Below are 19,739 nucleotides of genomic sequence, written 5' to 3'. Positions count from 1 at the left end.
CCTCAGCCGAGGAAAAAAGTATCAAATTTGTAAAATTTTGAAAAAGTATGTAGAGAGGACCAAGTTGCAGCCTTGCAAATTTGTTCCACTGAAGCTTCAATTTTTGAAAGCCCATGAAGAGGAAACAGCCCTCGTGGAATGAGTGGCAATTCTTGTAGGAGGCTGCTGACCAGCGGTCTCATAAGCAAAACGAATAATACTTCTCAACCAGAGGGAAAGAGAAGTAGCAGTAGCCTTCTGACCATTAAGCTTACTAGAGAAACAAACAAGCAGGGCAGAAGACAGGAGAAAATCCTTATGTCGCCTGTAGGTAGAATTTTAAAGCACAACATCCGAGTTGTGTAACAAACATTCCTTATGCAAAAAAGGATTAGGACATAGAGAAGGAACAACAATTTCCTGATTAACATTTCTATCTGAAACCACTTAGTACGAAGAACCGCCTTATCAGCATGACAGATAAGATAAGGCGAATCCCACTTCAAGGCCGAGAGTTCCGAAACTCTCCGAGCAGAAGAGATAGCAAAAAGAAACAAAATCTTCCAAGATGAAAACTTAACATCCATGGAATGCAATGGCTCAAACTGAGCCTGCTGTAAAACTTTAAGAACAAGTTTAAGGCTCCAAGGAGGAGTAACAGACTTGAACACAGGCCTGAAACTGACCAGGGCTTGACAAAAAAACTGAACATCTGGCCATTTACCAGACGTTTGTATAACAAAACAGATAATGCAGAAATATGCCCCTTCAGAGTACTGACTTACAATTCCTTCTTCAGCCCTCCTGGAGATAAGACAAAATAGAGTAGCCCTTGGATTTACACGAATAAAGATATTTACGCCATACCTTATGGTAAATCTTTCTAGAAAGTAAATTTATTTCTTTTACGATATGACGAGTCCACGGATTTCATCCTTACTTGTGGGATATTAACCTCCTGCTAACAGGAAGTGGCAAAGAACACCACAGCAGAGCTGTATATATAGCACCTCCATTCCCTCCACCCCCAGTCATTCGACCGAAGGTTTAGGAAGAGAAAGGAAAAGATAAAGGTGCAGAGGTGACTGAAGTTTACAAAAATAAAATAAATCTGTCTTAAAATAACAGGGAGGGCCGTGGACTCGTCATATCGTAAAAGAAATTAATTTATCAGGTAAGCATAAATTTACTTTTCTTTTACAAAGATATGACGAGTCCACGGATTTCATGCTTACTTGTGGGATACCAATACCAAAGCTATAGGACACGGATGAAAGGGAGGGAACAAGACAGGAACATAAACGGAAGGCACCACTGCTTGAAGAACCTTTCTCCAAAAAACAGCCTCAGAAGAAGCAAAAGTATCAAATTTGTAAAATTTGGAAAAAGTATGAAGAGACGACCAAGCCTTACAAATCTGTTCAACAGACGCATCGTTTTTAAAGGCCCATGTGGAAGCCACAGCCCTAGTAGAATGAGCCGTAATTCTTTCAGGAGGCTGCTGTCCAGCAGTCTCAAAAGCCAGGCGGATGAAGATACTCCTCAGCCAAAAAGAAAGAGAGGTAGCCGTAGCTTTCTGACCCCTACGCTTTCCAGAATAAACAATGAATAATAAAGATGATTGACGGAAATCCTTAGTTGCCTGTAAGTAAAACTTCAAGGCACAGACCACGTCCAGGTTATGTAACAGAAGCTCCTTCTTAGAAGAGGATTAGGACACAAGGAAGGAACAACAATTTCCTGATTAATATACTTATTAGAAACAAACTTAGGAAGAAATCCAGGTTTGGTACGCAAAACCACCTTATCAGAATGAAATATAAGATAAGGTGAATCACATTGTAACGCTGAAAGCTCAGAAACTCTACAAGCAGAAGAAATAGCAACCAAAAACAAAACTTTCCAAGATAACAATTTAATATCTATGGAAATGCATGGGTTCAAATGGAACCCCTTGAAGAACTCTAAGAACTAAATTCAAACTCCAGGGAGGAGTAATTGGTCTAAATACAGGCTTAATTCTAGTTAGAGCCTGACAAAAAGACTGAACATCTGGAACTTCTGCCAAACGTTTGTGAAGCAAAATTGACAAAGCAGAAATCTGTCCCTTTAAGGAACTTGCTGATAACCCTTTCTCCAATCCTTCTTGGAGAAAAGACAGAATCCTGGGAATCCTAACTTTACTCCATGAGTGGCCCTTGGATTCACACCAATAAAGATATTTTCGCCATATCTTATGATATATCTTTCTAGTGACAGGCTTACGTGCCTGTATCAAAGTATCGATGACCGAATCTGAAAATCCCCGCTTAGATAAAATCAAGGGTTCAATCTCCAAGCAGTCAGCATTTAGATTTGGATGTTGGAACGGCCCTTGAATGAGAAGGTCCTGTCTCAAAGGAAGTTTCCACGGAGGCAGAGAGGACATGTCCACTAAATCCGCATACCAAGTCCTGCATGGCCACGCAGGCGCAATCAGGATTACCGAAGCTCTCTCCTGTTTGATCCGAGCAATAAACGCGTAGAAGGAGAGGAAACGGTGGAAACACATAAGCTAGGCTGAATGACCAAGGCACTGCCAAGGCATCTATCAGTTCGGCCTGGGGATCCCTCGACCTGGATCCGTAACGTGGAAGCTTGGCATTCTTTCGAGATGCCATCAGATCCAATTTCGGTCTGCCCCATTGGTGAATCAGTGAGGCAAATGGAAGAGGTAAGAAAGGGGCGCTCTGGAAAGGGGCAATCTGGATATTTGCAAAAAGATTAATCCTTACTACTGTGTATAAAATTTACTACGTGTGATAATCCTAAAATAATTTTACTTTTGGATGAAGAACAATTCTTAATTAAACAATAAATTAATAGGAAAAAATTAAATAATTAAGTGAAAGGAGTTGGGATGTGAATATAAGAAATAAATGAATGTTTATAAAAAATAATAATTAATAAGGTGTTGTGGACATAAAAAGGTTCCCAACATAAGTTCTTAATCATTATGTGACTGAGTGCTTAAAACATATATTTTGTGCTAAAACTTATATAGTCTCCTCATAATAATAACCATAAAGAGTTAATAAGGAAATGTGTGAGGATAAAGTGATCAGCCTAAGAGGTAGTTAACTATGACAATCCTACAAGTCTGTCTTGAATAAGGGATCTTTAGTATAAGGGATCCTGAGACTGTGTATTATAACTGCATTTACTTCAAAATTTGCAAACAAACCGGGCTGTATCAAGATAAAAAATAGCCAAGGAGTTGGGATGTGAATATAAGAAATAAGTGAATGTTTATAAAAAATAATAATTAATAAGGTGTTGTGGACATAAAAAGGTTCCCAACATAAGTTCTTAATCATTATGTGACTGAGTGCTTAAAACATATATTTTGTGCTAAAACTTATATAGTCTCCTCATAATAATAACCACAAAGAGTTAATAAGGAAATGTGTGAGGATAAAGTGATCAGCCTAAGAGGTAGTTAACTATGACAATCCTACAAGTCTGTCTTGAATAAGGGATCTTTAGTATAAGGGATCCTAAGACTGTGTATTATAACTGCATTTACTCTAGAATTTAGCAAACAAACCGGGATGTATCAAGATAAGCATACAAAATGATTTAGGTATAAAATGCTGATTTAATAAACTTAGATAAATACAAGGTAAAGGTATATGCAAAAATCATTAAACTATTATTGGGGAAAATCTAGTAATATTAAAAATAAAACTAAAACCAACACCGGTGTAGGTTATACCTGCAAAACGTTAAAAAATCTCCATTATTTAAAACATTAAAAAATACTAAAAGATACAATTGAGAAATTCTTAGAAACAACGGATAATTACACAGAAAGTGTAATCAAAAATACATAAACTGTAATAATAGGGTTGAGATAACGATACAAGTTGATTGATGTTAGAGCATTTAGCAGTCCCAATCTTTCTGTATTTAGTAAGCGTTCAGAGCAAATATATGATCTGACAATCTAAACGCTTTTGCACAATGTATCCATAAGCTTAATGGTTGTAATATAAGACAATGTTGAAAAGTGTTGTCATTTCTTCCGTTTAACCAATCAAGCGTGATGTGAGATACAGTAATTTATAGTCTTGCTGTGAATACTTTTAAACAATCCGGAGCTATATTTGATCACAGTACCTTTAGGTGTAATGTTTAAAGCACCTCTCTCCTCTCTGTTGGCGTTCCAACTGTTGATAGATCAGCTGTGAGGTCACATGGACCAATGGTGCAGGGTTCCTCTCTTTGAATTAAGTGCGCGCACTATGTTTCTTGATAATTTCTTCACACGGCTCCTCTCGCTGTCCTATTGCTAACCTTGGTTTCTTTAATTCAAACAACAGGGTTAGGTGCAGCGGTCCTGGGTGCCAGAAAAAAAACAGTGTTGTTGTGAGCTGTTAGGTTGGATCGACGCGTATCGGCTTCCACAAAGCCTTTCTCAAGATGTTTTTAAAAAACTGTGTAGTCAATTGTGAGAAGACTACACTAGCAAAGGAGGCTATATCTGGAGTGAGGTGTAAAGTTCATCACTTGTCTATATTTAATCAGTGAGGCAAACACCTCCGGGTGGAGTTCCCACTCCCCCGGATGAAAAGTCTGACGACTTAGAAAATCTGCTTCCCAATTCTCAACTCCTGGGATGTAGATTGCCGATAGATAACAAGAGTGGGCCTCTGCCCATCGGATTATCTTGGATACTTTTATCATTGCTAAGGAACTCCTTGTTCCCCCCTGATGATTGATATAAGCCACAGTCGTGATATTGTCCGACTGGAATCTGATGAATATGGCTGAAGCCAACTGAGGCCACGCCTGAAGCGTATTGAATATTGCTCTCAGTTCCAGAATATTGATTGGAAGTAGAGACTCCACCCTGAGCCTTCAGAGAATTCCACACTGCAGCCCAGCCCAGTAGACTGGCGTCCGTTGCCACTATCACCCACGAGGGTCTGCGGAAACACGTCCCCTGGGACAGATGATCCAGGGACAACCACCAAAGAAGAGAGTCTCTTGATCCAGATTTATCTGAGGAGATAAATTCGCATAGTCCCCATTCCACTGTCCGAGCATGCACAGCTGCAGTGGTCTGAGATGAAAGCGAGCAAACGGAATGATGTCCATTGCCGCTACCATTAATCCAATCACCTCCATACACTGAGCCACTGATGGCCGAGGAATGGACTGAAGTGCTCGGCAAGTATTTAGAATCTTTGATTTTCTGACCTCTGTCAGAAATATTTCATATCTATGAAATGTCTACCGAGTCTATTAGAGTTCCCAAGAAGGGAACTCTTGTCCATGGAACTAGTGAACTTTTTTCTATGTTCACCTTCCAACCGTGAGTTCTCAGGAAGGACAACACTGTGTCCGTGTGAGATTTTGTCAGATGATAGGTTGACGTCTGAATCAAAATATCGTCCAGATAAGGCACCACTGCTATTCCCCGCAGTCTGAGAACCGCCAGAAGGGACCCTAGAACCTTTGTGAAGATCCTGGGTGCTGTGGCCAACCCGAAGGGAAGAGCCACGAACTGAAGATGTTTGTCCAGGAAGGCAAAACCTTAGGAACTGATGATGATTCTTGTGAATAGGGATATGAAGGTATGCATCCTTCAAGTCCACGGTAGTCATATATTGACCCTCCTGGATCATTGGTATAATTGTTTATATACTCTCCATCTTGAACGATGGGACTCTGAGAAACTTGTTTAGACACTTGAGATCTAAAATGGGTCTGAAAGTTCCCTCTTTTTTGGGAACCACGAAAAGATTTGAGTAAAACCCCTGTCCCTGTTCCAGTTTTGGAACGGGACAAATTACTCCCATGGTAGAAAGGTCTTTTACACAGAGTAAGAACGCCTCTCTTTTTATCTGGTCTACAGACAATCGTGAAAGATGAAATCTCCCTCTTGGGAGAAAATCCTTGAATTTCAGTTGATACCCGTGGGTCACGATTTCCAATGCCCAGGGGTCCTGAACATCTCTTGCCCAAGCCTGGGCAAAGAAAGAAAGTCTGCCCCCTACTAGATCGGTCCCGGATCGGGGGCCGCCCCTTCATGCTGTCTTTGTAGCAGCAGCGGGCTTCTTGGATTGTTTACCTTTATTCCAAGCCTGGTTGGGTCTCCAGACGGTCTTGGATTGAGCAAAATTCCCTTCCTGCTTTGTGGAGGAAGAGGAAGCAGAGGGTCCTTTAAAATTTCGAAAGGAACGAAAATTATTTTGTTTACCCCTCATCTTAACAGACTTATCCTGAGGTAGGGCATGGCCTTTACCTCCAGTAATGTCAGAAATGATTTCCTTCAATTCAGGCCCGAATAGGGTCTTACCCTTGAAAGGAATAGCTAAAAGCTTAGATTTTGATGACACATCAGCAGACTACAATTTGAGCCGCTAATTTAGCAATTTGAAAAGCGGCATCTGTAATAAAAGAATTAGCTAGCTTGAGAGCCTTAATTCTATCTAACATATCCTCTAAAGGAGTTTCAACCTTTAGAGATTCTTCTAGAGCATCGAACCAAAAAGCTGCTGCAGTAGTGACTGGGACAATGCAAGCTGTTGGTTGTAAAAGGAAACCCTGATGAATAAATAATTTCTTTAGAAGACCCTCTAACTTCTGATCCATAGGTTCTTTGAAAGCACAACTGTCTTCAATAGGTATAGTTGTACGCTTAGCCAGGGTAGAAATAGCTCCCTCCACCTTAGGGACCGACTGCCAAGAGTCCCGAATGGTGTCTGATATGGGATACATTTTCTTGAAATTAGGGGGAGGAGAGAACGGTATACCCGGTCTGTCCCATTCCTTTTTTATAATTTCCGAAATTCTTTTAGGAACTGGAAAAACATCAGTGTAAGTAGGTACCTCCAAGTATTTGTCCATTTTACACAATTTCTCTGGTGGGATTACAATAGGGTCACAATCATCCAGAGTCGCTAAAACCTCCCTAACAGGCGGAGGTGTTCAAGCTTACATTTAAAAGACATGACGTCCGAATCAGTCTGATGTAACATACTTCCTGGGTCTGAAAGTTCTCCCTCAGACAATAATTCCCTGACCCCCAAAACATAGCCCTGTCAGGGTATATTGGAAATAGCCAACAAAGCATCAGAGGATTCGGTATGTAAATTAATACCTGACCTACTGCGTTTACCCTGTAACACTGGTAATTTAGATAATACCTCTGTAAGGGTAGTTGACATAACTGCAGCCATATCCTGCAGAGTAAAAGAATTAGACGCACTTGATGTACTTGGCGTCGCTTGTGTGAGCGTTAAAGGTTGTGACACTTGGGGAGAATTAGATGGCATATCCTGATTCTCTTCAGACTGAGAATCATCCTTAGGCACACTTTCTTTACCTAAAATATGCTTTTTACATTGTAAGGCCCTTTCAGTAAAAGAGGTACACAAAGTAAGAGGGGGTACCACAATGGCTTCTAAACACATAGAGCAATTAGATTCCTCAATGTCAGACATGTTGAACAAATTAGCAATAACCACAATAGTCGTAAATCACCTTATTTATTGATTTAAAACACTTATTAAAAAATGTGTACTGCGCCTTTAAGAAATAAAAAGCGCACAATTTTTCTCAGATTGTCAAAAAACGTTAATAAATGTTACACAATTAAATATTTATATTCAATTGGCCCAAAAATTATTGCACCCTTTAAGGAAAATGGAAATTAACCCTCTAAGAGACATTTTTAAGCAAAAAATATGTTTGACTGAAAAATGACCCCTGCACCTCGCCACGATCCGGTGAACAGAACAGAAGTTTAGGCCCCACCGGAACAAATTCCTTCTGCCTTCTCAGTGCGAATCAACTGCGCGAAATAGGCCCGCCCCTCGAGGACGTTGTGCTAATAGTCTGAACAACCGCATGGGAAGCAGTCTGAAAACAAGCCATGTGGTCCCTTTGAAAATAAATAAACTTGCAGCCCTTGTTAATAAACTATAATTACTCAAGCTGCCTCTCCCAGTGTCAAGCCCCATATAGTATAACGTTATATGTTAGGCAATATGTACAAACATAGGTCTCTCAGTAACACCCTCAGTGTACAGGTCTACTGCTTACCCTTTCCCTTGCAGGGAAAAAATGTCAGCCCGCTCTGATATATCAAGTCTCCTCAGAATAAAAGACTGAACATACCTCAATGCTGCTTGTAGCATAACACCTTTCTCCACACTGAAGATTTCTCTTGCACTACCTTCAGAAGCTCTGTGGGAACCAATATGGACCTTAGTTACATCTGCCAAGATCATCAACCTCAGGGCAGAAATCTTCTTCTCATATCTCCCTGAGGAAAATAGTACTCACCGGTACCATTTAAAATAAAAAACTTCTTGATTGAAGAATCTAAAACTAACACCTCGCTTTACCTCTTCCTATTACTTACACAGGCAAAGAGAATGACTGGGGGTGGAGGGAAGGGAGGAGCTATATATACAGCTCTGCTGTGGTGCTCTTTGCCACTTCCTGTTAGCAGGAGGTTAATATCCCACAAGTAAGCATGAAATCTGTGGACTTGTTATATCTTTGTAAAAGAAAACAGGCTTGCGAGCCTGAACCATGGTCTCAATGACCGACTCTGAAAAACCACGCTAAGACCGAACTAAGCGTTTGATCTCCAAGTAGTCAGCTTCAGAGAAACGAGATTTGGATGAAAGAATGGACTCTGAGTTAGAAGGTCCTTCCTCAGAAGAAACCTCCAAGGTGGAAGAGATGACATCTCCACTAGATCTGCCTACCAAATCCTGCGAGGTCACGCAGGAGCTATTAGAATCACAGATGCTCTTTCCTGTTTGATACAAGCAATGACTCGTGGAAGGAGAGCAAACGGAGGAAACAAGTATGCTAGACTAAAATCCCAAGGATCCGCCAGAGCATCTAGCAAGATGGCCTGCGGATCTCTTGATCTTGAACTGTACCTTGGAAGGTTGTCATTCTGCCGAGACGCCATCAGATGGCGCCCACTCCCTGGGATGAAATGTCTGTCTGCTCAGGAATCCGCTTCCCAGTTGTCCACTCCTGGAATGTGGATGGCAGATAGACAGCAATTGTGAGCTTCCGCCCATTGAACAATTTGAGCCACCTCCTTTATGGCTAAGGAACTCAGAGTTTCTCCCTGGTAGTTGATGTAAGCCACTGAGGTGATATTGTCTAACTGGAACCTGATAAACCGGGCTAAGGACAACTGAGGCCAAGCCATCAGAACATTGTAAATTGCTGTCAACTCCAAGATGTTTATGGGGAGAGCAGACTCCTCCCGAGTTCATAGTCCCTGTGCCTTTAATGAGTCCCAGACTGCTCCCCAGCCCAGCAGGCTGGTGTCCGTGGTCACAATCACCCAGGAAAGTCTCCAGAAGCATGTGCCCCGAGACAGATGATCCTGAGAAAGCCACCATGGGAGAGTCTCTCTTGTCAACTAATCTAGATCTATCCTCTGCCACAGATCCGAATGGCCCCTGTTCCATTGACTGAGCATGCATAACTTCAGAGCTCTCAAATGAATCGAGCAAAGGGAATGATGTCCATAGAAGGGACCATCAGACCAATTACCTTCATACATTGAGCCGCTGATGGCCAAACAGTAGACTGCATAGAGAGGTAAGAGGAAAGAATCTTTGGTTTTCTGACCTTTCTCAGAAATATTTACATAGATAGGGAATCTATTATTGTCCCTAAGAAAACTACCCTTGTAGCTGGAACAAGGGAACTCTTTTCCAGATTCACTTTTCATCTGTGGGAATGTAGAAAAGACAACAAGATCTCTGTCTGAGAGTTAGCTTGTTGAAAAGATGGCGCCTGAACCAATATGTCGTCCAGGTATGGCACTACAGCAATTTCCTGAGACCTGATCACTGCCAAGAGAGCTCCCAGAACCTTTGAAAACATTCTGGGAGCTGTGGCAAGGCCAAACAGAAGAGCCCCAAACTGAGTCTGTAAGATAGGCGAATCTCAGGAACTTGTGATGATCCCTGAGGATGGGAACATGAAGATACGCATCCTTCAGGTCTACGGTCATCTTGAACTGACCCTCTTGCACTAAAGGAAGAATGGAATGAATAGTTTCCATCTTGAAGGATGGTACTCTGAGAAACTTGTTTAGACACTTCAGGTCCAAAATAGATCGTAAAGTTCCCTCTTCTTTGGTAACCACGAACAGATTGGAATAGAAACCTAGGCCCTGTTCCTGTACTGGAACTACCACTCCCAGGGAGGAAAGATTCTGAACACTTTTTAAGAACGCCTCTCTTTTTATCTGGTCTGCAGATAATCTTGAGAGGTGGAACCTGCCCCTGGGAGGAAAGTCTATAAATCTAATTTATAACCCTGATATACTATGTCCACAGACCCTAGCCTACGGCACCTGGTATTCCCAGGCGGTCTCCCATCCAAGTACTAACCAGGCCCGACCCTGCTTAACTTCCAAGAACAGGCGCATTCAGGGTGGTGTGGCCGTAGGCAGAGACAGGAATTTGTGACATCTCGTATCCATGCTTGACAAAACTGATTAAATCTGCTCCCCACCTGATCCGATCTCAGATTGGGGGCAAACCCTGAAGACCTTAGGTCTATTCTTCTTGTCTTGTGGTAGAAAAGACCCTTTTCCACCCGTAATATCAGAAATCATATTCTGCCAGACCAGGTCCTTCAATTTTCTTCAGACACCAAAATTTCACCTCCTCCATGCACCAAGGCAAAGAGAATGACTGGGAATTGTGGGAAGGGGAGTAATACTTAACAGCTTTGCTGTGGTGCTCTTTGCCTCCTCCTGCTGGCCAGGAGTGATATTACCACTAGTAATTAATGACGTAGTGGACTCACCACATCTTAGGAAAGAAAGGGAGGTTGCAGTAGTAGAGGATATTAGATGCATGTTGTTGGGAGTTTGAAGACAGCCATTGAGCATCTAGACATGAGTGTAGAATACCAGAACTTAGATAATATTTACCATAATTTTAATATTTTGATTCATGCACCTACACATCATAAACCAACAAAGCATTTAAAAGGACATTAAAGTCATGCAATTTTAAACAACTTTTCAATTTACTTCTATTATCAAATTTGCTTCATTTTTTTGCTATCTTTTGTTGAATATTTTTTTTTGATTGTCTTTATTCTTGTATATAGTCAACATAGATGAGGGGACATTGACATGGTATACAGCTTGCTTCTAATTACTACCTTTTAAACCCTTTGCTGGCGTTAGGACATTACATGCCATCCTAACTGTTCTGGGCTTTAGCACCGTAAGGAAGGCATAGAGCTTCCTAGCCATTTGGCTGTCCTGAAGCCATAATCACTTTGTAAATGGAATTGCGGCCTGGATGGCATTTCTAGCATCATAGACGCTCCCCCCTGACCCGATCCCATCATTGAAATCATGCATGAAGGATTGCGTGATTTAAATGTTTACTTATTTGTTTACAGTTCCAATGTAGACAAATAAGTCTCAGTGGGAAAGGGTCATTCAGAGCCACTTTTTTGTTTTGTTTTCACAAAAAAATTGTCATTTCAGACTTTGGATTTTCTGTTTGGTTCCTACTTAAAAGGTCAGGCTTCTCCAACTTGAGTCAAGATCTACAGTTGTGTTTGCGACTAAAAGCTTTGCAGGTTGGGGTCAGTATTTAAATGTTAAATACAACAGAAAGTTAATTCGGTTAAGAATTTTTATTGTAATATACTGTTAAAGAGACATGAACCCCTAAATATTGTTCATGATTCAGATAGCCCATGCAATTTTAAACAACTTTCAATGTTTTTTAAAATCTTTAATGTATCAAATTGTGTTTGTTCTCTTGGTATCCCTTGTTGAAAAGCAGGAAAATAAACTCAGATCTAGGCATGTCTGCAGCACAATATGCAGAAGCTTTGAAACAATTTTATACATTTGCCAGAGCACTAGATGGCAGCACTTTTTCCTGCAAGTAGTTCTACAGACATGTGCATGTTACCTATCTCTTCAACAAAGAATACCATGAGAACTAAGCAAATTTGATAAGTAAATTGGAAACTTTTTTTTTTAAATTGTATGCTCTGTCTGAATTACGAAAGAAAAAAATGGGTTTCATCTCCCTTTAAGTAAGGCAAAATAATACTGCAGCAGGGGCTACAGATGTATTTAAAATTTATGAATGAGCAGCAAGCTACATACAATTTTTATGACCCTATCAAGAGTATTTATATAAAGATATATAGTATGTAGAAAATCCCAGAAAGCCTGGAAACCTACATGAAATTCTAGGATTCATGGCTTCCTGGCTCCTTTAGCTTTGTACTGCAGTAACCATTTACAAGCAATGCGTATGTATTAAAAAAAGGTTAATTTTATAACTTCACAATCACACAATTCTAAAGTAAATGCCAAAGAACCTTTTACTGTGTATACATAAAAACAGGTTAAGTGGGCTATCAAGAACATACTGTATATACTTCACATTTTTAGAGATCTGGCACTGTACAAAAGATCCTTCAGTTATGAATTCCTGTAATTAACTGAACGCAAGTTCTGCAGATTGTAGTGCTCTTTTATTCCGTCTCTTTCCTTCTGGATCTCAGACAAAAACTTGTCACACAGTGAAACTTAACCTCTTATAAACAAATGATTATAATTTGTAGTCAGTAAGAACAAAGGGCATACGATTTGCCTGCAGAGGGTATTTTTTCTATAAAGAATGAGTACCAATGAATATTTCTAAGCATGGTTGTGTGTTTTAACTCTGGCACTTAATGTTTCCTGCAAGCCATGCATTAAAATATATATTTTCCAAGTCAGCGGTTTGCAACTACTTTTTTTAAATGTCAGTATCAAAGTTTACAAAACATTCTACTTTATACAGCATACAAAGAACATTATAATATATCCCTCTACTGTATTCAGTGAAGATAAAAAAAAATAACATTAAGGGCCAAGTTTGCCGCGTACTGGCAGTGGACCATGTTCGTCTGCTGCCCGAATGTACCCAAACAGACTCAAGCAAGTGTTTAATACCGCCCCCTTCCCACAATCGACCGATCAAGCTACGGAAGGGCCTGTCAATCGCCCGAGCAAGTGTGTTTGGGGTGATTTCTTTCCGCCAACTCAGATGTGGCGGAGAGTGTAACAAGCAACCGTCTGACGATCACTGCTTCTTACATTGCGGGAAGCGGGCTAAGATGTGCGAACCTGCCCCACATGGGGTCCAAAGCAGCTTGCGCTGCTTAGTACATGGAGCCCATATGTAAAGCATTTATTGTAAACATATAAATTACAGAAGGGAAATTATAGATCTAAAGACGGACAGAATTATTTTATTCATTTTTTAAATACAAATTCCATACCTTCCCATGACAAGGACACCTTGCAAATTAATGTGCATTTATTGAAAATCTATGGCATGCCAACATCACATGTAAATATTCCTTTTGATGAAAATTGTCAGTAGAAGCTACATTGTAAAATGTTACAACATTCATTTGAAGGATATTTTAAAGGAAAGCTTTTTTTTTTATTAAGGAAATGTTTGATATGAAATCTACTAAATGTATTTATATCAAAGAGGATTTACAACTTTATCAACCAGCCATTCAAATTATCTACAAAGTCCTCCCAACTGTCCATATTTGAGAGGGACAGTCCCTAATTCTTAGCTCTGTCCTGTTGTCCATTTGAGACAGCCAGGAGCCTCATTTTGCAAAATTTTAATTAGCCCCACCTGTCAACTGCCAAGACACGCCCACAAACGAACATGGCAAGCTCACTAACCGCTCAAACACACTCATGATCCAACTCAATATGCTCCATGACCCTGTCCCCTTTTAACACAACTCCACCAACAAAATGGCAACACCCTCCAACCTCCACAGTCCTGAATACCTAGCCATAAATGTTGTAAAGTAGGTATGTTTTATATTTGAAGGTACACCATGTATAAAAATAAATTCTGCTATGAGTGCAGCCTCTCAGCAAATCTATGTACACCACAAATGCATGTTGTACTTATATCAGTCATATAGTTTTTATTGCCAGTGGCTAGAGAACAGCTTTAAAAGGACAGTAAACATATACTGTCAGTGGCGTATTTAGGTTTTGTGATGCCCTAGGCACTCAAAATTCTGCTGCCCCTCCCTAGGGTCAGTGTGTAAATTTGTATTTTTATTTTTCTTCATAACAATTCAAAATAAAATGGGCTAGAAAAACACTTGCATACAGGTGGGTTGAATTGCATGCATCTCATACCATTTTCTCCCTGAGAGAAGGGAGAGAAAAGAAGGGGAGGGGAGAAAAGGGAGGGAAAGAAAAGAAGGAAGGGAGGGAGAGAAGAGAAAACTGGGGAGGGAGAGGAGAAAAGGGGGAGGGAAAGAAAGAAGTGAAAGAAAGGAGTAAGGGAGGGAGTTGAGAGAAAGAAGGGAGGGAGGGAGGGAAAGAAAGAAGGGAGTGAGTGAGTTGAGGGAGGAAGAGAGTTGAAGAAGGGAGGAAGAGAGTTGAAGAATTGAGGGAGAAAGGGAAAGAAGAGAGAGAAGAGGAAGGGAGGGAAAGAAAAATACACTGAGACAATAACTGCCCTTCAGATGCAACAACATACAGTAAATACCATCATTCAAGTAATGAAACTTTTTAAGTGTCCGTTTACTATTTACTCTGTGGGTTCATGAATGCAGAGAAAGCTAGCTATTAGCGTTTATGATTAGACATCACAAGCTGATCTAAGCAGTGCACAGACGCATCCAGTCTGTTACGAAGACCTGCAATAAGCACTGCGCTCGCAGACTCACCACAGCTGACAAGGGGAGGCAGCATATCGGCACAAGGCTCTTTCCTTCTGCCTCACCTTGTAAGCATATCCCCGGGCAAGTTTCTCACCAAGAACGCTTCCACTGCAAAAAATGCAGGCGGCTCTAAATGAAGGAGCACTACCTGTGCAGAGCGACCTTAATCAGCGCACGTGCCTTGTCTTCTCTGTAAAAGCTTGCACTTTATTGTTCACTGTACTGTGTGCTGGCTCTTAGAGAGAGGACAGGGCAGATGTGCTGCCCCTCCCAAATCTACTGACCTAGGCACCGGCCTTGTTGGCCTAGGCCATAATACGCCCCTGTATACTGTATATTGCTACATAGTGTGCAGAATTCTATAACATTAACCTAGCGACACTTGAAGAAAAAAAAAAAGAATGTTGAAAGATTTAACCACCAAAACTTTACTTACTTTACCTTCCTTGCTGTTTTCTTCTACTCCTCTGCGTCATGGGCGCTTTCTAGTCACTGCGTACCCAATCGCGCCAGTCAAATAAATGTAGTGTGCTCCACCATTGCCTAAAGCTGTCCGCATGTTTTATACCAGAGTTCTTCAAACTTTTTTCCAAAGACCTAGTGCCATGATACTACATACCTTTGTGTCCCTATTTTTATTCTTGGTCTGAAAATTGCTTAAGTAAGCTGCAATTTTTGGCGAAATGAGTAAAATGTGTGTGTGTACTTTATTCCTGATTGTAGTCAAACTTGAAAGTACTGTAAAAACATAATTTATGCTTACCTGATAAATTCCTTTCTTCTGTAGTGTGATCAGTCCACGGGTCATCATTACTTGTGGGATATTATCTGCTCCCCTACAGGAAGTGCAAGAGGATTCACCCAGCAGAGTTGCTATATAGCTCCTCCCCTCTACGTCACCTCCAGTCATTCGACCAAGGACCAACGAGAAAGGAGAAGCCAAGGGTGTAGTGGTGACTGGAGTATAATTTAAAAAATATTTACCTGCCTTAAAAAACAGGGCGGGCCGTGGACTGATCACACTACAGAAGAAAGGAATTTATCAGGTAAGCATAAATTATGTTTTCTTCTGTTAAGTGTGATCAGTCCACGGGTCATCATTACTTGTGGGATACCAATACCAAAGCAAAAGTACACGGATGACGGGAGGGATAGGCAGGCTCTTTATACAGAAGGAACCACTGCCTGAAGAACCTTTCTCCCAAAAATAGCCTCCGAGGAAGCAAAAGTGTCAAATTTGGAAAATTTGGAAAAAGTATGAAGCGAAGACCAAGTTGCAGCCTTGCAAATCTGTTCAACAGAGGCCTCATTCTTAAAGGCCCAAGTGGAAGCCACAGCTCTAGTGGAATGAGCTGTAATTCTTTCAGGAGGCTGCTGTCCAGCAGTCTCATAAGCTAAACGAATTATGCTACGAAGCCAAAAAGAGAGAGAGGTAGCAGAAGCTTTTTGACCTCTCCTCTGACCAGAGTAAACGACAAACAGGGAAGACGTTTGTCGAAAATCTTTAGTTGCCTGTAAATAAAATTTAAGGGCACGAACTACATCCAGATTGTGCAAAAGACGTTCCTTCCTCGAAGAAGGATTTGGGCACAAGGATGGAACAACAATCTCCTGATTGATATTCCTGTTAGTGACTACCTTAGGTAAGAACCCAGGTTTAGTACGCAGAACTACCTTATCCGAGTGAAAAATCAAATAAGGAGAATCACAATGTAAGGCTGATAACTCAGAGACTCTTCGAGCCGAGGAAATAGCCATTAAAAATAGAACTTTCCAAGATAACAACTTTATAACAATGGAATGAAGGGGTTCAAACGGAACACCCTGTAAAACGTTAAGAACAAGGTTTAAACTCCATGGTGGAGCCACAGCTTTAAACACAGGTTTAATCCTGGCCAAAGCCTGACAAAAAGCCTGAACGTCTGGAACTTCTGACAGACGCTTGTGTAACAGAATGGACAGAGCTGAGATCTGTCCCTTTAAGGAACTAGCGGATAACCCCTTTTCTAAACCTTCTTGTAGAAAAGACAATATCCTAGGAATCCTAACCTTACTCCAAGAGTAACCTTTGGATTCGCACCAATATAGGTATTTACGCCATATTTTATGGTAAATCTTTCTGGTAACAGGCTTCCTAGCCTGTATTAAGGTATCAATAACTGACTCAGAAAAACCACGCTTTGATAAGATCAAGCGTTCAATTTCCAAGCAGTCAGCTTCAGAGAAGTTAGATTTTGATGTTTGAAAGGACCCTGAATCAGAAGGTCCTGTTTCAGAGGTAACGACCAAGGTGGACAGAATGACATGTCCACCAGATCTGCATACCAAGTCCTGCGTGGCCATGCAGGCGCTATTAGAATCACTGATGCTTTCTCCTGTTTGATTCTGGCAATCAATCGAGGAAGCATCGGGAAAGGTGGAAACACCTAAGCCATCCTGAAGGTCCATGGTGCTGTCAAGGCAGCTATCAGGACCGCTCCCGGATCCCTGGATCTGGACCCGTAGCGCGGAAGCTTGGCGTTCTGTCGAGACGCCATGAGATCTATCTCTGGTTTGCCCCAACGTCAAAGTATTTGGGCAAAGACCTCTGGATGAAGTTCCCACTCCCCCGGATGAAAAGTCTGACGACTTAAGAAATCCGCCTCCCAGTTCTCCCGGGATGTGGATTGCAGACAGGTGGCAAGAGTGAGACTCTGCCCAGCGAATTATCTTCGATACTTCCATCATTGCTAGGGAGCTTCTTGTCCCTCCCTGATGGTTGATATAAGCTACAGTCGTGATGTTGTCCGACTGGAACCTGATGAACCCCCGAGTTGTTAACTGGGGTCAAGCCAGAAGAGCATTGAGGACTGCTCTCAATTCCAGAATGTTTATTGGAAGAAGACTCTCCTACTGATTCCATAGTCCCTGAGCCTTCAGAGAATTCCAGACAGCGCCCCAACCTAGTAGGCTGGCGTCTGTTGTTACAATTGACCAGTCTGGCCTGCTGAATGGCATTCCCCTGGCCAGATGTGGCCGATAAAGCCACCATAGAAGAGAATTTCTGGTCTCTTGATTCAGATTTAGAGTGGGGGACAAATCTGAGTAATCCCCATTCCACTGACTTAGCATGCACAGTTGCAGTGGTCTGAGATGTAGGCGTGCAAAAGGAACTATGTCCATTGCTGCTACCATTAGTCCGATTACCTCCATGCATTGAGCTACTGACGGGTGTTGAATAGAATGAAGGACACGGCATGCACTTTGAAGTTTTGTTAACCTGTCCTCTGTCAGGTAAATCTTCATTTCTACAGAATCTATCAGAGTCCCCAGGAAGGGAACTCTTGTGAGTGGAAAGAGAGAACTTTTCCTTTCGTTCACTTTCCATCCATGCGACCTTAGAAATGCCAGTACTATCTCTGTATGAGATTTGGCAGTTTGAAGGCTTGAAGCTTGTATCAGTATGTCGTCTAAGTACGGAGCTACTGAAATTCCTCGCGGTCTTAGTACCGCCAGAAGAGTGCCCAGAACCTTTGTGAAGATTCTTGGAGCCGTAGCCAGTCCGAATGGAAGAGCTACAAACTGGTAATGCCTGTCTAAAAAGGCAAACCTTAGATACCGGTAATGGCTTTTGTGAATCGGTATGTGAAGGTAAGCATCCTTTAAATCCACTGTGGTCATGTACTGACCCTCTTGGATCATGGGCAAAAATGTTCGAATAGTTTCCATCTTGAACGATGGAACTCTTAGGAATTTGTTTAGGATCTTTAAATCCAAGATTGGCCTGAAGGTTCCCTCTTTTTTGGGAACTACAAACAGATTTGAGTAAAACCCTTGTCCTTGTTCCAACCGCGGAACTGGATGGATCACTCCCATTAATAAAAGATCTTGTACGCAGCGTAGAAACGCTTCCTTCTTTGTTAGGTTTGTTGACAACCTTGACAGATGAAATCTCCCTCTTGGGGGAGAGGATTTGAAGTCCAGAAGGTATCCCTGAGATATGATCTCTAACGCCCAGGGATCCTGAACATCTCTTGCCCAAGCCTGGGCGAAGAGGGAAAGTCTGCCCCCCACTAGATCCGGTCCCGGATCGGGGGCCCTCAATTCATGCTGTCTTAGGGGCAGCAGCAGGTTTTCTGGCCTGTTTGCCCCTGTTCCAGGACTGGTTAGGTTTCCAGCCTTGTCTGTAGCGAGCAACAGCTCCTTCCTGTTTTGGTGCAGAGGAAGTTGATGCTGCTCCTGCTTTGAAATTACGAAAGGAACGAAAATTGGACTGTCTAGCCTTGGCTTTGGCCTTGTCCTGAGGCAGGGCATGACCTTTACCTCCTGTAATGTCAGCAATAATCTCTTTCAAGCCGGGCCCGAATAAGGTCTGCCCTTTGAAAGGAATATTAAGCAATTTAGATTTAGACGTAACATCAGCTGACCAGGATTTCAGCCACAGAGCTCTGCGTGCCTGAATGGCGAATCCTGAATTTTTAGCCGCAAGTTTAGTTAAATGTACTACGGCATCTGAAATAAATGAATTAGCTAACTTAAGGAATTTAAGTTTGTGTGTGATGTCATCTAGTGTGGATGATTGAAGTGTCTCTTCCAGAGACTCAAACCAAAATGCTGCTGCAGCCGTGACAGGCGCAATACATGCAAGAGGTTGCAATATAAACCCTTGTTGAACAAACATTTTCTTAAGGTAACCCTCTAATTTTTTATCCATTGGATCTGAAAAAGCACAGCTATCCTCCACTGGGATAGTGGTACGCTTAGCTAAAGTAGAAACTGCTCCCTCCACCTTAGGGACCATTTGCCATAAGTCCCGTGTGGCGGCGTCTATTGGAAACATCTTTCTGAATATAGGAGGGGGTGAGAAAGGCACACCGGGTCTATCCCACTCCTTAGTAACAATGTCAGTAAGTCTCTTAGGTATAGGAAAAACGTCAGTACTCGTCGGTACCCGCAAAATATTTATCCAACCTACACATTTTCTCTGGGATTGCAACTGTGTTACAATC

At 41.6% G+C, this 19,739-nt stretch overlaps 1 protein-coding gene and 1 pseudogene across 1 annotated transcript in view; both read right to left on the bottom strand.

Annotated features, from left to right (window-relative positions):
• The window catches only part of PIGK (phosphatidylinositol glycan anchor biosynthesis class K), a 539,029-nt gene that overhangs the window by 10,302 nt on the left and 508,988 nt on the right, over window positions 1-19,739 (bottom strand). The window lies entirely within an intron of this gene.
• LOC128641535 (uncharacterized) lies at window positions 10,355-10,463 on the bottom strand (annotated as a pseudogene).

Source organism: Bombina bombina, chromosome 10, assembly GCF_027579735.1.
Source record: "Bombina bombina isolate aBomBom1 chromosome 10, aBomBom1.pri, whole genome shotgun sequence".
NCBI lineage: Eukaryota > Metazoa > Chordata > Amphibia > Anura > Bombinatoridae > Bombina > Bombina bombina.
This window is presented reverse-complemented; position numbering and strand designations above follow the sequence as displayed.